The sequence below is a fragment of the Coenobita brevimanus genome, chromosome 50 (assembly GCF_032717465.1).
Source record: "Coenobita brevimanus isolate Jiangsu-jjx chromosome 50, ASM3271746v2, whole genome shotgun sequence".
Classification (NCBI taxonomy): domain Eukaryota; kingdom Metazoa; phylum Arthropoda; class Malacostraca; order Decapoda; family Coenobitidae; genus Coenobita; species Coenobita brevimanus.
The window spans coordinates 43,217,144-43,233,151 of record NC_137003.1 but is presented as its reverse complement, the minus strand read 5'-3'; the positions used below and the strand labels follow the sequence as shown (position 1 = coordinate 43,233,151).

The 16,008-nt window shown below is 43.0% G+C and overlaps 1 pseudogene; it reads left to right on the top strand.

The window, feature by feature from the left end:
- Window positions 1-15,598: 15,598 nt before the first annotated feature.
- LOC145399880 (5S ribosomal RNA) lies at window positions 15,599-15,717 on the top strand (annotated as a pseudogene).
- Window positions 15,718-16,008: the final 291 nt, after the last annotated feature.

Sequence of the window (16,008 nt, the reverse complement as noted above, 5' to 3'; positions counted from 1 at the left end):
ACCAAATCTGGTTGAAATAAGATAAAAACTGTTCCTTTTATCGTGGCCGGAACATCCTGTCCCACAATGGTAAACCTGTTTTCGCGAAGATGTAATAAATCTGATGCTTGTGACATTTCCTGCTCAGCTTTTATCATACGCATAGTCAGACGGTAATATATCAATTTTCTCCTGACGTCACAAATTATATTGATCATTTAGGGTGTCAATAAAACCCTCCTTCACGATGATTTTTTTTTTTTTTTTTTGGGGGGGAAAGGGGGGCGTGTGTGCAATCTCAACTCAGTACATCTCTGACTTTTAATTTTTAGAAGTACTTAATCAATGCTCTTCCTGCGCCTCGTCTAGCAGCAGATTAAAGGAGGAGGGTTAGTGGATAGGGGATAGGGGTGGGAGGAGTTTAGAAGAGAGAAGAGCGTCTAGCCCTTTCATTGTAAGTGTCCTACAGTATCTCTGGAAAAAAAAAAATTGACAGCAACACTAATTCAATAATAATAATAATAATAATAATAACAACAACAACAATGCGCTTCATTCTGAAACTTTTAATTCCCTGCTTCACTGGTTCCAAGAGAATTCTGCATTGCACAGTACTGGCATTTCAACCTCATTTATAGAAGAACGCCAGAAAAAAGAAAAAAAGAAACTAAGTTACACATGTATTGTGCTTACGTTCCACTTCTTTCTTTGTGCACACCTCTGGTTCAGTGAGGAGACAAGAATTTCTCAACGCAAAGTGCCATAGAGTAGCTGGCTTACCGACCACACCTAGATCCTTCAGAAAATTCTTGTGTGTGTGTGTGTGTGTGTGTGTGTGTGTGTGTGTGTGTGTGTGTGTGTGTGTGTGTGTGTGTGTTCTCCAGTGACTCAGCAAAACCTCAGTTTTTATAGATCTTTTTGCGAAATCGAAAGGTACACTAAACGCAAACGAATATTAACACTGGTAATGATCCCCGTACGCTAAAAGAGGTTTATATATATATATATATATATATATATATATATATATATATATATGTATACTGTATATGTGTGTGTGTGTGTGTGTGTGTGTGTGTGTGTGTGTGTGTGTGTGTGTGTGCAAAAGCTCATCAACACTTGCTTTCACTTATCTCAGCCTCTTCAATATGATTACATCTTTTAGAATTTCATCCATGTATCTCAGACGGTGTTTCGCACATTGTGAGAGACTCTTGGTTGTGGAAAGTTCAGAAACACACTCCATTAATCCATTTACCTCTTTGGCATCCTTTTACTAAACCCCTGTAATATAGTGCGTATATTCAAATTTATCCTAGCCACTTTCAAACGATTGTTACTCATCTAAAGAAACTTCCCTGGTAGTGAATAGGTGAGTGAATGTCATGCCGAACCATTCCGGTTTGAGAAACCTCCCCCTAGGCTAAATGAAATGGGCGAGTGTTTGCGAGAATACAGTTGATAATACTTCATGGGATTGAGGGGATTAAGGCTTCCCAATCCCAGGAGATTTATACTTGTGTGCCTTAGGAATGATACGCTCATCACGGCTAAGCATTAAATCAAAATCATAAGTTTGTGGTGATGAGGTGGAAGAAAGACTTGTCCGCTGTTTGAATGAAGGTGAAGTCGAATCCAGATTGAAGTAGTGAATAGTTTGGTGTCACTGAATTCCATAAAACAGTCTTAACTAATCATCCATAAGACCTACGCAAAATGTTTGAAAAATAACAATAAATAAAGCTCCCATCAATATTACTAACAGTGCTGAATGGGAGAGCTCAAGCATGTATTCCATGTGACCAGTGAATATCAGTGCCCAGGTGGTGGCATAAAATGGTAGACGCTATTTACACCTCGCAGAAGGATCGTTGGACCTTGTAAACAGATTTTTAGCTTATGCCCAGAGTCGTATACGTAAAAAAAAAAAAGACACCTACGTTATGATCCCTTATAAATTCATTCCAGTACTCGAAGCGGACATTAAAGATACAAGAAGAATATAAACAGGTGTCGAATTATCCCATATAAATTCATACCAGTGGTCGTGAAGGCGGACATTGATGATAAAAGATATGTCAGACACCCGTAGAATTATCCATCTAAATCGATCTAACACTCGAGGAAGCGGAGTGAAATTCTTATTGGATGAGACAGCAACTATTCTTCACCTTGACCACTGCTAAGAGGAAGTTGTGACGAAACGATCAGGGAAAGCGTGATATTGTCAGTGGAAAAAACACGTGTAATTAGGCTGAAGGTTGACACTAACTTCTATTTATTTCGCTCAGGTTCAGTTTTTATCGTATGGAATTGGACTGGGTGCGAGTATACAATTTTTATATAATGATCTATGTTTATATTGTTTGGTGGAAGTGGAGATAGTTATACAATCCTCAGTGTTTTGCTTGGACAACAGAAAATACGTTGCCTTTTCTTACGTAGAAATAGACCATCTTACTGTCATGTGTGTGTGTGTGTGTGTGTGTGTGTGTGTGTGTGTGTGTGTGTGTGTGTGTGTGTGTGTGTGTGTGTGTGTGTGTGTTTGTGCTCTTGTGCGTGTGTTTTTGTGTGTGTATGTATGAATGTATGTATCAGTGTGTGAAGCTCAGTCAGGGAGTAAGTGATTTAGTAATGAAAATAGGTCAGAGGTCAAGGCCACAGGGTAAGGTCAACTCTGACAATTTGACACTTAATATCCTAAGCCTCTCCCATTCATGATGTTAACGACGAATTACCTATGACAAGTCGTTGGGTCTTGAAAAATCAGTGAAGATTGTTTTTAATGAAATTCACAACAGACTCATCCTTCCGTCATTCAAGATCGATGTAACGATTTCAAGTTGAGCAGGTTACTCCTCAGACACTTCCCTTGTCCTGAATGAATCTGTACTGGGCAATCCTTAGAAGTCTACGCCATCCACATGCCATGGTTCTGTGGGGTAGTCAGAATATAATAAAAGGCGCATGTGCTTAATATAAAAATGTGAAGAAAAGAGAAAATGAAAGTACTTCCAAAAACCGGATCTTTACTATCTCTCCGGGAAGCCTAGATTTTAAACCCATGAAGAGGAAAATGTTCGGCAAAAACTAATCTTTGCCTGTCTGCCTACTTACGTGTTGGCTTAGTTAGCTCATACTTATTAGCACCTAGATTTTAAGGGTATATGCAGAGATTTTAAGGATATATCTAGTTATCAGTCCTTCCTAACTTTTTTGGTACGAGTATAAACAAAGATATTAAGGTTGAATCGGTATCTTTAGTTCGTCTCTTCATCTGCCTTCTCCGTGGGGAGGTGGAGGAGGGGGGGAAATACGTCCTCAGTATTCCTGCTTGTCGAAAGAGGCGACTAAAAGGGGCCTTTTATCTACAGAGTTTCTCTCCTTACTCTCCTCTTCCTCTCTTCTGTGCACACTCAGTCCTTCCCATCTCCATATTTCATCTGGTCTTTATATTCTCTCTACTACTACAAGGTTGAACATCAGGTGTCATGATATAAATAGTTCAAAGATTTCCTGTTGACATCGACCTTTTCCTCTTTCCTGGGTCAAGCCCGCCGACTTAATCAACGCCGACTCCATCAACATTGCCTTTGTCGACGCCGTATCTATCAACGCCGACTTCGTGCCTTATAGCCATTTTCTGGCTTACTGCTAGTTCTTTATTAACCATTTTATACTTCCCTTCATCTGCTTACAAGTCTCGCTCTTTATCCATTAATCTCTTTATTAGGGCATCTCGCTATTCATCCCTTCATCCAGACTCTCTGATACAAAGACAACCTTTCACTCCATCTTAGGCCTTTCCTGTCAGTCTCTGTGTGCGTCTGTCTTCATATATTCTCGTCTTCTTTCCGTCTTTCTTCTCCTTGTCCTTACCTTCAACATTCATTTGTGTCTCCAGTTTCCTGTTTCCCATTTTTCTCCCTCCGTTTTTCCCTTTTCCGTGTGTGTGTGTGTGTGTGTGTGTGTGTGTGTGTGTGTGTGTGTGTGTGTGTGTGTATGTTTGTTTTATATCTCATCAGTATCAACATTTATTTCTTTATTTTTCTTCCCACCTTCCCTTCACACTCTCATCCGTCTTTTGTTATATGTTCATGTATCAATCCATCTACTTAAATATTCTCTTTTTTCTGTTCCATATTCTATTCTTACAGTAAGAGACTCCATCCATTCATTTATCATATCTTTTCGTTCATCTGTTATTTATATGACCTACTCATTCATTTATCCGTCCATCCACACATTCATTCACTTCTTCTTCCATTATCAATCCATCTATCTACCAGTTCTTCCATCTATCTATCTATCCATCCCTCCATTCATGCATCCATTAATCTACCCTTACCACTGTCCATCCGTCCTTTCATCCGTCCATCCCCATATCCATCCATCCTTCTATGTAACTATTCCCCCATCCATCCATCCATCCTTCCTTGATGCCAATCACTGTACTGTTTCTACTCTGACTTGGCCTAAAATTTTCATCTGTCTGTCTTGAATGCTGAGTTGACACTAGAATATGATGCAAGTCACAAAGAAAGTGCAGCAGAAAGATGTGGAGCGTTAGAATCATCTTTTTATGCCACTGAACTTTGTGAAATAAGCTCCAAAAGGACGAGAATTTAGACGAAGTTAAAGTATATAAAGAAGAGTTAAATTCTTTAATAAACAAAATCACTCCACCCAGCTCTTAATCAGTCCATATGCATCTTATTCCATGTTACCAGTCACCGTTCTCCGTATTCTTCCATCCATCAATCTAGATAATTTATTTATTCATTATTGCATCCATTAACACACTCAATTATCCCTTCATCCCTTCTCTAACCTCCTCATTACGGTGATGTCTTTATTTCTTATCTTTATTTTATTCAGCTTAGGAGAGACTTTTCGACCGGTAAGAGTTATATATAGTGTTCAGTAGGCCTTTGTCTACGACTGGTCTCTTCTGAGCTGAATAAAATCTACCTTATGGTAAAAAGTTAAAATGTAGTTACACGTCCGCGTACTGAAACACAACCTTAACCGAGACAAAATGAAAGTTTTAATAGTTGTGATAATCTGGAAAAGAGAATTACTATCACTTTACCACAATTTATCCGAAGGCTGTGACAATTTTTACTCAGAAAAAATAAACACCTATATTATTTTCATTTAACTGCATTTTTACTCCTGCCTCTGAATGGTTGCATCATGCACGGTTTCACTGCGTGGCTTTCTCTTAGAGGAAAAAAAAAAGTTTGATATTAGCAAGTATTATAATATCTGAGTCCAATGTAACGAATGGATGAACCTAACAATCATGGCTATACAGAAGGGATGGTAATGTAGCAGAACCTCCTTTCCTCAGGTCTTCCACCCACTCTGAGGACTTGAAAAGGATAGAGGGGTTCAGTGTATGTCCTCCATGTACAGTGAGAAAATAGATGTGATATGAGTTCCACCCCTTTTGCATCCTTGCCGTCGACGGAATGGTCTCTGCTTTATATATATTTTTGGGGTGTATTGTTAGACCAGTGGGGTGTAGCAGAGAATTTCATGGGCTTCATTGACGAACGATTTTTCCTTTGTTCATTCCACTTGACTCTGTGTTCATAGATGCACTTTTGCATTTATGTGGCTCTATTTCTGGATTCCTCCCGTCCAGTGAATTACAGGGAAAAGCTTAAGCTGTTGGTGAAGCAGTTGGTGTACTGTTATTTCTACTTCCTGCCTGGGCACTTATACGGTAGTCTATTTGTACCGTGTTAGTCCTAGCTGTGATACCCACTCGGTCATCATGTTGAACTAATTTTCTTCATGGCTTAGTGGAATCATATCATAGTGGGAAATAATATTATAACAGTGGGTACATATAACTTTATTGTACACTAAATTAATTACACACACACACACACACACACACACACACACACACACACACACACACACACACACACACACACACACACACACACACACACACACACACACACACACACAATCATCAGTCAACATCTGTATAAAGTCTCATCGGTCAAGATGAGGGAGTATTATGTGCACAGCTGCAAAAATCACAAAGCAACAGGGTAGTGCACCGAAGTGAATAATATTAATAATAATCATCCTCATCATCATCCTTATCATCATGACCTTGCTTCCTATCTAAAAATAAGGTTAAGAGGGTGAAAAACATTAGAGGGAAAAAGTTCACCTTCACCTGCAAGTTGATCCATGTGGTCACCGTAGGAACCTTTGTGACCCCCAAAGGAACCACCATGACCGCCAAAGGAACCTCAGTGGAAGGAACCCTTGGATGATCCACTGATGATAGAACCACCATGTCTGCCGAAGGAACCACCATGTCTGCCGAAGGAACCACCGTGTCCACCGAAGGAACCACCGTGTCCGCTGAAGGAGATGCCTCTACCCTTTGATAATCCGCCGAAGGAACCACCGTGTCCGCCAAAGGAACCACCGTGTCCACCGAAGGAACCACCGTGTCCGCCGAAGGAACCACCGTGTCCGCCGAAGGAACCACTGCTGAAGGAGATGCCACTACCCTTTGATAGTCCGCCGAAGGAACCACCATGTCCGCCAAAGGAGCCACCATGACCGCCGAAGGAACCACCGTGTCCACCGAAGGAACCACCATGGCCGCCGAAAGAACCACCCTTGGACGATCCACCGAAGAGAGAACCACGATGTCCACCGAAGGAACCACCATGTCCACCGAAGGAACCACCATGGCCGCCAAAGGAACCACCATGTCCACCGAAGGAACCACCATGGCCACCGAAGGAACTGTGGCCGAAGGAACCCCCTGAGGAGAACCCACGGTTACCATATAAGTTGCCTCCGAAAAATCCTCCACGGCCACTGGAAATAAATCCACCTCGGCCTCCAGATACCAACCCTCCGTGGCCACCTCCATGGACTACTTCATGACTGTCACCAAAAACTCCTCCATGTACAACTGCAGGACCTCCTCCGAGACCTACACCGTGACCTCCTTTAAGTCCTCCTCCGAGACCTACACCGTGGCCTCCTTTAAGCCCTCCTCCGAGACCTCCTCCGTGGCCTCCTACAAGTCCTCCTCCGAATCCTGCACCGTGACCTCCTTTAAGTCCTCCTCCGAAACCTACACCGTGACCTCCTTCTCCTTGGCAGGTCCCCAGCAGAAGGACAGAGCTGACGGCAATTACCAGCAGCTTCTGTGGGAAAATGGAGAGAGATCTGAGACCAGTGAAAATTTAAGGAGTATTATGACATACACACTCCTGAGTACAGCAGTAACAATGACAGTCGGTATGAAACACACCAATTCATCATTTCTGTGGAAGAACAATTATACCCACAATATGGAAACAGTTTTAACTTAGAAGATGCACTCCAATTCAACCGAAACTATTAAATAAGCTACAGTGCATTTTTTGCAAACCTGAGATTTGAAATAGGCTACTCCACCCTTCACCATTCATAACTAATCAAATCCTTCACTCTACAGCTCGAGTTTCAACCTCATTCAAAACCCCATCCATCTATTATCCCACACCCTTGTCTCGCTTCAGCATTGGTCCTGAAACACTCCCTCAGCCATCCACCTGCTATTACACTCGTTTCACAACTTTTATGAAGCTGTTTTTTTTTTTTTTAGTAAACACCATTTTCATATGTGGATATCTTGAGAAATAAGCTGCAAAGAACGAAAAATATCTGCCAGATTAAGACGAATGAGCTTTACAGATGTTTACCATGGTTGATGCTTAAGTTTGGGCAGCTCAGAAGAGAATGTCTATGTTACATGCCCTGCTCCTGATTTTATACGCGCGTTGACTCCTCCCTCTCTCTTCCTCCCCCTCCCGCTTCCCTATTCCCTCTCTCTCTCCTCCCTCTTCCCCCCTGCCCTCTCTCCCCAGTCTATCCAAGCTGACCTGTCCGCCCACCCCCCACCCCATTCTGCAATGACCCAGATTTCTTTCTCTATTTTCAGTCCTTTCATCGACCCGTTTACCTTCGTTCTACAATACTTGACCTTATGTGACCTTTTTTTGTTCTTGTTTTTGCTCTCTCTCTCTCTCTCTCTCTCTCTCTCTCTCTCTCTCTCTCTCTCTCTCTCTCTCCCCGTATGCTTGTATGTGCGTATGTATAAATAGAGAGAGAGAGAGATCTTTTGTACCCTCGAAGATCCAGTTGCATTTTTCCTTTTTTTACTTCTCTCACTTGCTACCTGTCATCCAACTTTTAACTTCTTCCACATCCTCAAAAAAATATTTAAATCTCTTTCCTCTCATTCATTTTCCTGTTTTGTGGAACTATAATAGCTCCCTGTGCCTCTCTCTCTTTTTTCTGCTGTACAACAAAAGCAGCTCTCTCTCTCTCTCTCTCTCTCTCTCTCTCTCTCTCGTGTGTGTGTGTGTGTGTGTGTGTGTGTGTGTGTGTGTGTGTGTGTGTAAATTTTAAAGTCATCTTGGAAGGTTCAAGCGAGGTTGTTGGCCGGATGGCTGAGCTGCGTCAGCGGATGAGTGGAAGTGGCGGGATGGGTTGACAGGTGGGGTGCGTGGAGTGGGTAGGCTGGGCGGGTGTAGAGGAGCAGGAGTGAGGGGGGGGGGGTTGAGAGGGCTGAGTGGTTGAGTGTGGAGGGCGAAGTGGCAGGATAGGGTGGGCCAAGTGGGTGGATTGGCGGGGTGCGTTGGTGAGTGGGAAGAGTGGGGTGGTCGTGTGGATTTGGCCTCTGGGTGGGGTGGATGAGATTAATGAGTTAAAAACTATATAACTGTCGGTCAGAATTTCTAATATTCAAAAGTTTCATTAATATTAGTATTCCTGTTCCGAGATTAAGTACCTAAATTATTAGTATCTGACAATTTCAGATTTTGCCTTATCATCAGCAAATGAGTTACACAGAAATCTCATACATTCTTTTTTTTTTTTTTTTTTTTTTTCCGACTTGGAAGATCGTCTGTTGAACAGCCACTGCTACATTCACCTTGTTCTCTTGACTGGTTTTAATCCACTGTGGGATTAGTTAATTTTTTTAGGAGTTCAGTAAAAGTTTGTACATCACAGATAGAAGACAAAAGCTGTTATATTTTAAAGTCATTATTGCGCTTTTTCGCCCTTGCCCTACAATTACTTAGAAACAGGGATGATGATGATGATGATGATGATGATAATGGTGATGGTGATGATGATTTTAATGAAGAGGTGCAATACTCGCATTTCTCTTAATCTGCGTGCACCTTTGAATTCCAAGCAATTCATAAACAGAGTTGCTAATGTTCTCCTTAACGAGATCTATGGTGAGACTGTTTTCATTTCTTCCTTAATCTTCTTTATTTCTTCCAAGACATTCCTTACTTCGATTAATGTAATCCTGCGAATCGTTGTATGTGCCTGGTAGTTTGTAATAATGAGCTGACACTGCGATCATATGCAAAAAAAAGTTCTCGCTGATCATTTATTTGCTTTCTCTCCGCTAATCTCTCACAGCAAATATTTAGTTTCTTCCTATATTAAGCCTTGGTTTACATGTTTTAATACTCTTGCGGTTCCCTAAAATTCCTTCCAATCTGCTGATGTTAAACTTAGTATGTCGTTATTTCTCTTTTATTGATGGCTGTCGTTAGTTTCATTGCTACTTATCGATCGCTTCTTGTCCTGACAATCATGTTCTTGTTTTTTCTTTCAATTGTTCTTTTGGTTCCTCTTACCTCCTGCTATTAGAGCCGTTTCGTTGACTATTCTCTCCCAGATTTCGGTTGTTTTTCTGTGTTACCTACTTATCAGCTGTAGTCACCCATTCTAAACTTATGAATTAGCTCCGTTGCTAATTTTCTAGAGAAACTCTGAGTCTTTCCATCTGATTGGTTTGTCCATTTTCCTTCGGAACTCTGATATAGCTTGACTCCTCATTCTTTTGAACTTCACTTAATCTGTTCGCCGCAAATACAGTCTTCATTGTAGGCCTGTGTGGTACCCCAGGTAAGACGAAATCCTTGTTATTTAGTTCTTACCAAGTCTATTTCTTAAATTCTTACTAAGAAGGCAATCATCACTCTGAGTTTGTTCTTTTCTTTTTTTATTTACTGACCATTTCCCTCTAGAATTTTGGTGACACATTCTAATTTACCGTACTGTTATCTCATCAACCTTTTTCTTACGTACTGTTGCGCTACATCCTCCCAACACAAACATATACTAGGTTTTGCGTTTTTATTCTTTGGTTTACTGACCTGTTTACTGTGCAGTACATTAGACAAAAACAGTGGTCCTGAACAAACATGCATTTTTTTTTCTTTTTACTGCCGTACCGGAAAATGAAAATAGTTTAGGTATATTTAACTTTATTGTACATGAAAAACTCTTGTCATCCGCGGACGTATATTTCAACGTCCCAGCGGTCGAGAAAATAAAAGTGAAATGATTGTGCACTGCAGTAAAATCTACTCAGCTGTCCCACAGTGGAATGAGGAGAATAATACTGGCACAGAAGGTTTGATTTGGTCTTCCTTATCCGTAAGTACGGCCACGGTGGCCACCAAAGGAACCACCGACGAAGGATCCGCTTCTGAAGGAACCACCATGACCACCGAAGGAACCACCATGGCCGCCGCCAAAGGAACCACCATGGCCACCGAAGGAACCACCACCAAAAGAACCACCACCGAAGGAGCTGTGGCCGAAGGAACCCCCGTTGGAGGACCCGCCACCAAAGCCCCTGCTACCGTAGGAGCTGCCTCCAGAAAACCCTCCTCCTCCTCCGATAAAGCCACCGTGACCCCCAGATGAGAACCCTCCGTGGCCGCCTGAGAATCCTTTACTGCTACCGGAAAATCCTCCATGACCTCTCGAGAAGCCGCCTCCGATGCAAGTCCCCAAAAGGAGGGCAGAGGTAACAGCAATCAGCAAGAGCTTCTGTTGATGGGAAATCAATGACGTAATCACTTAAGGGGAAAAACTGCGAGATCAGGATCACACACACACACACACACACACACATATATATATATATATATATATATATATATATATATATATATATATATATATATATATATATATATAGATAGATAGATAGATAGATAGATAGATAGATAGACAGATATAGATATAGATATATATCTGTTTATTAATCTATCTATCTATCTGTGTCTGTCTATCTACCTATCTCTCTATTTATTTATCTATCTATCTATCTATCTCTGGATATATATATATATATATATATATAAACTACGTGTGTGTGTGTGTGTGTGTGTGTGTGTGTGTGTGTGTGTGTGTGTGTGTGTGTATGTATGTATGAATACGACAAGCATATATTTTCTGAAGAGTGTACTGTTGGAAAGACTGTGATCTTGGTCATATGTCTGTACACTGAACTACTGAAAGTATGAAAAATCCGATTAAACTATGGACTTATCTACACAGTCAGAAAAAGCAAAAATGATCATATTTAATATATTAAGTGCCGTGCCCTCTTTGGCAGTACGATAAAACTGCATTCGCCTCGCATTATACTCTCGATAATTTTCTTTATACCTGATGAAATTTTAGCCATTTTATGCTTCCAGTTTTTCAAGTTTCACCAGTAAAGCCAAGCATGGTGTTGTTACCATGGTTGATGGTAAAGTTGTTGCAGCTGAGGGTAGAGTGTTGTTGTTTCATTCCCGCGTCCCTGGTTATATACCCAGACTAGACCTTCCCTCCCTCACAGCTCCCTCTCCGTCTCCAGCACCTCCCTCTCACCCCTTCTTCTTCCCTTACACCTCCCTTTCCTTCAGTCACACCACTCTTTCCTTCTTACACACCACCCTTTCCTTCACTCACACCACCCTTTCCTTCCCTCAACTTCTCTGTCCCTCCCCAACCGCCCCCCTTCCTTTCTTCCTCCAAACCTCGCCCGCCTCCCGTTCTCATCCCTCCCCCCTCCCCTCCCCTCTCACTCCCTAACCTGTTCACTGACCTTCTCACCTTCGTCTTTTCATCCTCCCGTGTACCCGTCTACCTTCATCCGTCTCAACTTTCCCTTCACCCTCCGCGAATCTCCGCTGTCTCACCCTTATCGCTTCGACCTTGACCATCCCCCCCCCCCAAACACACACTCTCACGCCTATTACCCGGCTCAGCTTCAAACATCGATGATTCGGCAAAATTCACAGCGTTCTCAGTTTTCACATTGCGTTTCCTTGCCTGACTGCATGACAAATTTCTCGGGTGCGTTTGGGTTGTGTGGCATAAATACTGGTTTATTTGTGAACAAATTATTTGGCAAATACGATTTTCTTAAATATGTCTGCTTGCTATGTAGCCTCTTTGTAATATCCCTCAAAAAATAAAATGGCTTGAGGAACATAAATTAAAGTTTATGCCAAAATCGGTAACGAAGAATATAGAGTTACTGAAAGTCGGGTGGTTTGCTTTAAATAAAACTGCTGCATATAATCTAAAAACAAAGGTCAGTTGCAGTGTCTAATGTTCGCTATTTTCTTTACACAGTTTCATATACGTGACATATCTCTTCGGTGTATAGCTTTCTGAATAACATCTTGCTCATTATCAGCTCAGTTAATCACTCTTTCTCTAATTCTCCTTAGTTATCCGCCGTGCTGCTTTCTACTCTGTTACCCAAACATTCTTTTACTACAGATGCAGTTCTGCGTTACTAGCAGTCTCAATCTGGGGAATAGTTAAACAAAACTTGGAAAATTATGAAACATGATAAGAAGTGCGGTTTGGAGCTAGACTGTGTATATTGCCAAAGAAACATAAAAAACAAATTGTACTATGTTGTAAGAGGCCAAAATAGAAAAAAATAATAATATACGTTTTAAAGCAATAACTACAAGCAAAAACTTCGTTCAGCATGTTATTATCATTAGCAATGTGTACCATCCAGTCTTCATGCGGATGGGACGCTTTCCATTCCTGCGGCCCTTCTCTCTAGCATTTGAGTGTATCGTTCAAATTACATGCTATATTCCATCCGCTTCAACTTGATCTAATATTACCAATTCTTCATTCGTAGCTACAGCAAAGAGATGACTAAATAATGAGGTGCATAGGGTGGTGAGAAGTATGACTAAGAATGAGGGTGCTTTTAGTAGATGTTTTTTTTTCTTCATAGGAGAGATTTCACCATCAGAGGGATTAGAGGAATGATTGGTCATCATATACCATTTCGCGTACAGACATCGTTTCTAGGTTCAATATATTCGTTTGGGGAGAGAAAAGAATAAGCTATAAATAGACTTCATCGGTCTGAAGAGGTTAGTGTCTGTAATTCTTTTCGAACAATAGAATATCGAAACTTTGATTGATTGATTGGTTGGTTGGTTGGCTGAGTAACTTATTGATTGATTTGTTGATTGACTGATTTTGTTGGTTGGATGATTGGTTGGTTGGTTGGCTGATTGATTGATTTTTTTCTACAGTCAAATGGTTGAATTCAGCTTTGGAGTGACCTTTGACGTCTGATGGTTAAGAAGCGTGTTCATATACCGCATACTCATCACTGCACCACGAAACCATAAAAAAAAAAAAAAAAAAAAAAAAAAAAAAAATGGTGAGCAAAGGAATGGGTGGGATGTGTTGGCATGTTGCTGGATGGTAGGACTGGGTAAAGAAGGCATACTCTGTGAAATTAGACTTTTGTAGGAATAGGGCGTTTGTGTAGTGAAGGTGTCGATGTCTTGTAAGAGTGAAGGTGCTGGGAGCATAAGAGGTGGGCGTGGCGGACAAAAAAAATGGGTGGGATGAGCTGGACTTATGGTAGGGGGGAAAGGAGGGATGCGGAGGGGCAATGGGAATATCTATCTATCTATAGCCCGACGCGACGCCCTAATCCCGCAAAGGGTGGCCGCAGACAAAACGCCTCCAAGTCGCTCTGTCACCCACCATTTGACTACCCTCCCCCCAACTCACCCCCCCCTCCCTCATATACCTCTCAACTCCATCCCTCCACCTCATACCCTGTGAAAATAAGTGCTGTGGGATTAATAGGTTAAGTGCTGTGTCAAAGTGTTCCCCAGCAAACACACCGAAATAAATTCTTGTTTCTCACATTTGTTGTTGTTGTTGTGAATATTCGCCCCACACTAACAGTGGTGGGGCACGGGCAAGCAAAGAGCCCGTCAGAGGTGAACACAAAAAAGAAACAGACAAAAAAAAAAAAAAAAAAAAAAAAAGGAGAGGTAGAGTCGGCCATGACAGTGTCCCAGGCAAAGGCGGAAGGCAGGTCAAGGGCAATTGCAGACAGGTGGAGCAGGAGGCGGTAAAATTAAGATAGCAGTCTGGTCGCCATGTAGTGGACCATAGCAGCACCATCGGGATCAGCAGCAGTATTGACATGGATACTTGCTTCTCGAGCAGGATAGAGGGCGTTGGAAATGTAAGCCTTACGGATCTCCTGATAGAGCTGCCGGTAGATGAAAAGCAGAGTGTCGTAGTTATCTATCAGATCCGTGAGTGTACTGAGAAGCTCCTCCAAATAAGTATCCGTGCAGGAAGCAAGGTGGTCGGCGGCAGGAAGTGGTGGTAAGAGTGCCGAGAGGCGCCTGGCGACGCCGGAAGCGTCGGCCTTGCGCCTGCCACTCTCTTCTTCTTCTCCGTAGGTGGTGGGGAGGAAGGGGAGCGAGAGACGTCATCAGATGGTGATGGTTGAGGCATCTCTATAACGTCAGCAGCAGATGGAGAAGGCGAGGAGGGGGGATCTTCTACAGCCAGATGGACGGAAGGGACGGATGAAGAGACCAGCTCCTCCTCGGCTCCTGACGATGGGAGGTTAACCTCGACGACAATGTCCCTGAGTTCAAGTTCCATGGCCTGTGACGGTGCCGGGTCGGTGATCAGAAAGTCCGTGGCACTACCAGTCGCCCTGTTGAGTGGGGCATCCAGCTGCAGCCGTTTCCGCGGTGTTGTCCAGGGTGGTAGTGGCTGCTGCCGCCAGGCCTGACGCTCCCGACGAGGGGGGAACATGAACCGCGGGCAAAGCTTCGAGGGATGGCAAGGCGCGGAAGCCCGTTCTCTTCAAAAATTTGAGGTAGGAGAACAGACAGAACCGCCTTGTCACCCCATTAAAAGCTTCAGCCGTCGCCATACACATCACAACGATAGTATTTATCACGCCAGAACCCCCAGGACCCCCAGGCCGGCGTCTCCGGGCCGTGGGGCGCCGCCGTGCATGGGCAGAGCCCTGCACAGCAACACCCCCCCCCCCAAGTCCAGTGATATCCCTAGCCTCGGGACCCTTGGGAGCCTGAAGGAGACGAAATTCCACTGTCTCCTCCTTGCCTGAAAAGCGCCGGAAATGCCGTGAATTTGGTACAGCGATCCCAGAGCTATGGACGAAAGACAACAGCGCCAGTGTCCTTGCGCTTAATGAATCTGTACCATGCCCTCACGTTGAACCAATTCACGGTTTCCTTGATCTTGTCGGCTCCCGGGGGCTCAGTTCTGCTGCTGGGTGCCTCCCTCAACGGGTCGCAGGCACGAACGAGCAGAAGCGCTGGTGATTTCTCGTAGCTCGGGCATAGTGGTGACTGGCCGGGCCAAGCAATGAACGGAGCTGTTCTCTCATTAGCCCAGGAGGAAATAGTCTTCGGTGAACTTTTCAGGACTTGGGAAATATTACCTATTATATTATTGCTATACCACGTTGAGTACACCGCTTCCCGTCCGATCAGCGAAGTTAAGCAACGTTGGGTCTGGTTAGTACTTGGATGGGTGACCGCCTGGGAACACCAGCTGCTGTTGGCATAACGTTCTCCTTACGTGTCAAGTGGGGTTGGTGGAGGATTAGTGCCCCTCCCTGTAAAACAATTAACTCTAAGCCCTGGCCACCCCGATTGGGATACATGGCGTCTGGCAATGAATGAATGAAAAACAAAATATTGTTGCTACTTCCCGAGAGAGAGACAGACAGACAGAGAGAGAGAGAGAGAGAGACTGCGCCGACATCGTTGTCTCTCTTTGCACTGCGTGTTTGTTTAAGCTTTTTTAAATTCTAATTCTTAGCGACTGAGAAGGGAGGTGGAGGTTACAGAATCT